The following is a 6,000-nucleotide window of genomic DNA, read 5'->3' on the forward strand; positions in this document are numbered from 1 at the left end:
TAAAAACTCCCTGCCAATGCAGGAGACATAAGAGAGGCAGGTTCAGTCTCTCAGTCTGGAAGATCCCCTGGAAAAGGACATGGCAACCCTCTCCAGTATTCTTGCCCGGAGAATCTCGTGGACAGAGAAGTCTAGTGGGCTAAAGTCCATAGGGTCACGAAGAGTCGAATACAACTGAAGCAACTTAGCATGCAAACAAGCACTACATAGGAGTTACAGCAGGGAAGAAAAGAGTTAATGTTTTAACATTGACATTTGAGTAGATTCTATATTTGACTATCAAAACTAAGTGAACAATAAAATGATCATTATAATCTCAGAATAGTATTTTTGTAGCCCATAGGAAGTTCTGCATTATCTAATAACTGGATATACAATTATATTTATGTTTAATTATTCTAACATATTGAATTTTCATCATTTCCTTACATTGGCTATACTATCCTGTCTTTAGGAACAATCAAAGGACACCTGTAATCCATTAGAGAGAGAAAATCCATGAGGTGAGTCCCACAATTGCTCAGACTTTGGTCTGGAAGCACTTTCCAAACCACTGCATGAAAATGTGGAAGTCAGGCACAGCACACAGTCTTTCTCTAGAAATTGACAAAACTGTTTGCAAAATTTATACGAGATTGAAAAGGATGCAGAATAGCTAAAATAGTCTTGAAATACAAAAACAAAGTTGGAGGATTCACAATACCTGATTTCAAAACTTATTATAAAAAATTACAGTAATCAAGACATTGTGGTGTTGGCTTAAGGTAGACAAATAGATCAATTGACTAGAATAGAGAGTCCAGAAATAGATACACAGTTATATGGTCAATTGATTTTTATAAAGGTATCAAAGTAATTCATTGGGGAAAGGAAAGTCATTTCAACAAATGTATTGGAACAACTGGATATCTATATTAAAAAGAACTAACTTCAAATGTGCCTTTCATGATGCTCAAAAATTAATTTCAGAAGGAGGATAGATTGAAGCACAAAAACAATTATTATTGGGATTTAGGGATTCTTTTATAGTCTGATAAAAATTGTTTTTAAAATTTTGTCCTGCATTTAGTTTCTCCAATATATGAATGCTTATTCATTTTCTTGATGGTGCCTTTTTGATAAGCAAAAGTTTTAAATTTTTATGAAGTCTAAATTTATTATTTTATCTTTTCATGGTTTGTACTTTCTGTGTCTTGTCTAAGAAATCTTTAACCCCAAGATTGCAAAGATAGTCTCTATGTTTTCTTTACCTGGTAGAGCTTCAGTTACAAAAGGTTGTGTATATTGAGTACTCAGGTGTCTTCTTCAGTGGGTGTTTAAAAAATAAGGGATTTATCAAAGACTGCTGCAAACATTTCTGAAGGGGGGCATGGCAACCCACTCCAGTATTCTTGCTTTGGAGAATCCCCATTTACAGAGGAAACTGGCAGTCTACAGTTCATGGGGTCGAAAAGAGACACAACTGAGCAGCTAAGCATATGCAGCACGGCTGCAAATATTAACTCCCATTTCTAGAGCAGACCACTTTGTGGGGGATACAAATGATGACTACAGATGTCAATTTTATCTTACTTTAAATACTGTGTCCTAAAGTTTGATCCAGATGGAAGACTAAACTACATGATATCTTGCTCAATTTTATGTATACCATAACAACAGCTGATATTGAACATTTAAAATTAAATATATATAGAGAGAGAGAGCCACATGACAATCTAATGGCAAAGAAGAATTGTGTTAAGGCTCAATAATAGTCCAACTGATATCGTATTTTCAGTCCAGACTGCTGAAATTATGATAGATCCTTATCTGTTTCTAAAGTGCCATGTGCCTAATTATTTAAACTATGAAAAAAAAAAAACCCACTATGCAATCTATTCAGTCACACAAACTACACCTTGTATGAATTTTAAGGAAAACAAAACCTGATGTGCCATAGCCTAGCCTGACACAAAGAGAAATAAAACCTGGGCATGCATCACAGATTTGCCTTAAGAGGCAGTGGTAGAACACTGAGGGCTCGTCTGGCCACTTCCCTGGCTGACGTAGCCCCTCCCCTACAGCTTCTTACCTGCATGCTTACACTTTGGGTATGACATTGATTATCAAACTAGGTGCTCATCTCCACGAAAAATTGGAAATTTGAAGAAACTGCACCCATTCATATATATCCTTTGCAATCTTGATTGGTGATTCAGGAGAAAATCAAATCAGGTTCATAATGTTTACCAATCTATGAACTTCAACCAGCCTTTGAAACTTGACATAGTGAATAAATGCTCAGACTTTTGCTAGGCTTTGGGAATACAAAGATGAGAGTGTGTGTGCGTGCGTGCGTGCGTGCGTGCATGCGCACGCACACGCTCAGTCATGTCCGACTCTGTGATGCTATGGGCTGCAGCCTGCCAGAATCTGTCCATGGGATTCTCCAAGCAAGAATACTGGAGTGGGTTGCCATGCCCTTCTCCAGGGGATCTTCCCAACCCAGGGACTGAACCCGTGTCTCTTACCTCTCCTCATTGACAGGTGGGTTCTTTACCACTAGAACCACCTGGGAAGCCCCTCGTGGCTCAGATGGTAAAGAATCTGCCTTCGATGCAAGAGACCTGGGTTTGATCCCTGGGGTGGGATAATCCCCTGGAGAATGGAATGGCTACTGGCTCCAGTATTCTTGCCTGGAGAATTCCATTGACAGAGGAGCCTGGCAGGTTACATACAGTCCATGAGGTCACAAAGAGTCAGACACAACTCAGCGACTAACACTTTAAGCATTAATGTCTAAAATATGGAGTGTTTCAGTTTAGTTTTAGTTTGCAAGATATCCTGATGAGATTGTGAGTAAGCTAGAAGAGAAGTTATAACCTATAAAAAATACAGTGTCTTTCCTTTTAGGGGAGATAGTATATTTTTATATACAAGGGATAGTTTCATTATGCTGCATGATGTAGTTGCTGTTGTCTAAATGTGCATAGTTCAAATTTGAATGATGTGGACTGTGCTAGATAGTATGTGGATACTCAATGGAATAATATATAAGCTCAAGTGTCATGTGAATATAATGCATATTGTATTTTGAACATAAATTCATAGCATCATGAACATGTGACCAAAGGTGTTCAACATCATACTTGCCTTCAGTACTCTCCAGTACCACAAGGACTAAAAATCAAACAAAACATATTTCTCAGAAAACTTTGCAGGAATTTTCTGGCTTAAAAATCTTCAAAGAGAAGCACTTTCAGAGAATGTGGGATTTCCCTGGTGGCACAGTGGATATGAATCTGCCTGTCAATGCAGGGGGCATGGGTTTGATCCCTGGTCCAGGAAGATCCTAATGCCACAGAGCAACTAAGCCTGTGGGCCATAACTACTGAGCCCTCGACCTAGATGCTGCCACCTGTAACTACTGAGCCTGAGTGCCTAAACTACTGAAGCCCATGCACCCCAGAGCCTGTGGTCTGCAGCAAGAGGAGCCCCCACAATGAGAAGCCCACGCACTGCAACAGTAAGTAGCCCCACTTGCCGCAACTAGAGAAAAGTCTGTGTAGCAACCAAGACACAACACAGCCAAAGTTAAAATTAATTAACTTTGAAAAAAGAGAAAATGGGGAAGACTGAAGAGAAGAAAGGATTGTTCTCCTCTGAAAGCAGTCTAAAAACATACATGTCTTAGACTCTGAGCAAGACTTCCAAGGAAAATAGACTGTTTTGGAGTTGCTCCAGAAGCAGAAAAGAGTGCAGAAGTAAAATAGGAAAGGGAAAAAAGGTGATAAAAGAATATTGAGATGTGGATTACAACTATAGCCAACTAGGGCTCAGTCCTGCTGGAAACTCTAACGGACTACGTAGAACGTATTTCATGGTTCTCCCACTTACGGCAAGGAAGCTGCTGTCCCTTGGGGGCCGAGGGTTGCTCCTGAGGCAGTCACTTCCTGGCACGTATGGCCTGTCCTTCATCCAGTATGCCCCCACAGCCACATAAAGCCCCCAGACAGAGAGACACAGCATCTAAACGCACAGAAATAGATCCCGCAAAGTTTCAGGGGACGTTCAAGATGAGCCAATGTCTGCAATGAGGGCAGAGCTCTCGGGAAGTGCTTCAGCACTGCGGTCACAACTTCCCTATGATTCCTGCATTTTTTTATTTCCCAGCTACCAGGAACACTTTCTTCTGATCTTCCCCTTCTTAGCCTTCCAACAGTGTTGTGTCTAATTTTCTCTATCAAGCACCTTCCACTTTTCCTGATCACACTACCTGATACAGACAATATAGGAATAAAAATATGGAGATTTTCAAGAAATGGTTAATATCTAGGAAAATTTGCCTTGGTCAATAATCAGACTGAGGCAGGAGGTGAAAAAGGGGAAATCTATGGCAACCAAAGTAAGATATACATATGTAGCAGATTTGCTCAAATTGGACTGAGGGACAAGGAGAGGAAGATCATTCTTTTTCAGACATGTAGAGTTTGATGAGACTCTCAGGCACCCAGGTGGAATTATATTTAAGAGGTAGTTTCATAGATGTATGAGTGTACACTTAAGAAAAGGGGTTGGAACTGATGACATAGATTTAGTAATATGAGTTCCAGAAATATTTTAAGCTGGATGAGATATTCCATGAGGACTATTTACACTAGAGTAGGAAAAACACAGAAGGTGTGAATGGGAAGAACCTGGAAAGAAAATTGAGGAGCAGATAATAAAGTGTAGATGGAAAACTAGAAAAAAAAAAATGAAGTCAAAGAAGTCAAGGAAGAAGGAAAATTCAAGACTGACTAAAATATTAGACTGAGCAGATTTGGCAAGAAAGATAATGTTCTAAAGTGTCCTGTGAAATGGGCAATGATGAGATCATTGGTAATTAAAGCAAAAGCATTTTCAATGATATAACTGGTACAAGGCATAGCTGAAGCAGTTGAAATTTAGAAATTTAGCTGTGAAAGTGAGAAAATATGTAAAGAAATGTAAATGTCTCTGTCTTATGAATTTCATAATAGATTCTTGTATTATTCATTTATCTAGGTGTAATCAAGTTCATGAAAGCACTATGAATACAAATACAAATACTTTTAATATTTGTAAATATTTGTAAATTGGACATGACTAATAATATTTATTTACTGTTTCATCAGGTTTTTTAAGATTGTGTTATTCATATTTAAAAAGGATAATTTTCTCTTGATTTATTATATTATCTCTGGCTAGTCATTTTAAATGTACAACCTTTCCTACATTTAAGCAATATTAAATAAAAATTTGAGCTCCCTTATATACTCTAATCATTTAGCTTTTATTGCTCTTTTCATGTTGAAAATGATAAAGCTTTTAATACACTAGAGCTGCCTGCTAGAAGCTCAGAAATGCTTGTATTAATTGAGAATTTGTCAGTATGTTACCCCTGGATGCACGTGGATAGGTCACACGGGTATTAGCAGAATCACAAAAATGCAGTGCAGTAAGGCTTTACAGCTTTTTATTTTTAACACAATTCATGGCTCGTGGCATGTGCTATCTCCTAAAATGTGAATTTAGAAAATCCTATGCTGAGCACAGCAGAAGCAATATTTTTCCTACATTATTATAGAATTTACATAGCAGCACGATCTAAAATAATTCTGTGGGTTTACATTCAATCAATAGTGCCAGATTCTATTCTAAACACCAGAGATACAAGCATCAGGAAGACATGCCTTGGAATAATTTTTTTTTTCAAACCACAGTTTGAGACCAATTAGAAACTTGTTAAATCAATGTATTGAGTTGTAATAATGTTTTTAAAGAAATGGAAAGGAAAATATCAGAGTAGTTCCCATAGTCAATATATTATTTCATGAAATTTAATTTCAGTTTTATGCATTACCCTCATAAAATGTATTTCTTATAGTTGAAAGCAAAAAGATTTGAAAGCTACTGTTCTAGAATATCTCATAGTCCAGGGTGGTGATTAAGGTCAGAGGGGGATGTTTGGTGACAGACGCGTGAAGAGAACATTTCAAT

This window comes from Cervus canadensis, chromosome 15 (assembly GCF_019320065.1).
Source record: "Cervus canadensis isolate Bull #8, Minnesota chromosome 15, ASM1932006v1, whole genome shotgun sequence".
Lineage (NCBI taxonomy): Eukaryota > Metazoa > Chordata > Mammalia > Artiodactyla > Cervidae > Cervus > Cervus canadensis.